Source organism: Molothrus ater, chromosome Z (assembly GCF_012460135.2).
Source record: "Molothrus ater isolate BHLD 08-10-18 breed brown headed cowbird chromosome Z, BPBGC_Mater_1.1, whole genome shotgun sequence".
Classification (NCBI taxonomy): Eukaryota; Metazoa; Chordata; class Aves; order Passeriformes; family Icteridae; genus Molothrus; species Molothrus ater.
The window spans coordinates 23,436,938-23,437,297 of record NC_050511.2 but is presented as its reverse complement, the minus strand read 5'-3'; positions in this window follow the sequence as shown (position 1 = coordinate 23,437,297).

Below are 360 nucleotides of genomic sequence, written 5' to 3'. Positions count from 1 at the left end.
GAAGCCCCGATTCCCTTTCTGGAGCGGTGTGCCCGTGGCTGCCCCCTCTCCTGCGTTTCTTTGCGTCCTTTATTTGCGGATGTGCCTGGCAATTGTTGCTGCTTGTGTTATTAATTGCACCCGGGCCTTTCCTTGCTCTTTGCGGGAGCGCGGTCTAAATTGGCTCTAATAAATATTAGCCGCTAGATTAGGCGAGGTGAAGCTGGCACGGCGCTCTATTTTCGACCTGTAGCCTCTGCAAAGCCGCCAGTTCTGCGCCAGATTAGCCCCATCCATCCAGTGTCAATGGTTGTCTTGTTGAGAAAATCAGTGAGTAAACACGGCTGACAGAGAGGGGTATCAGCTGATTACTCATACAAA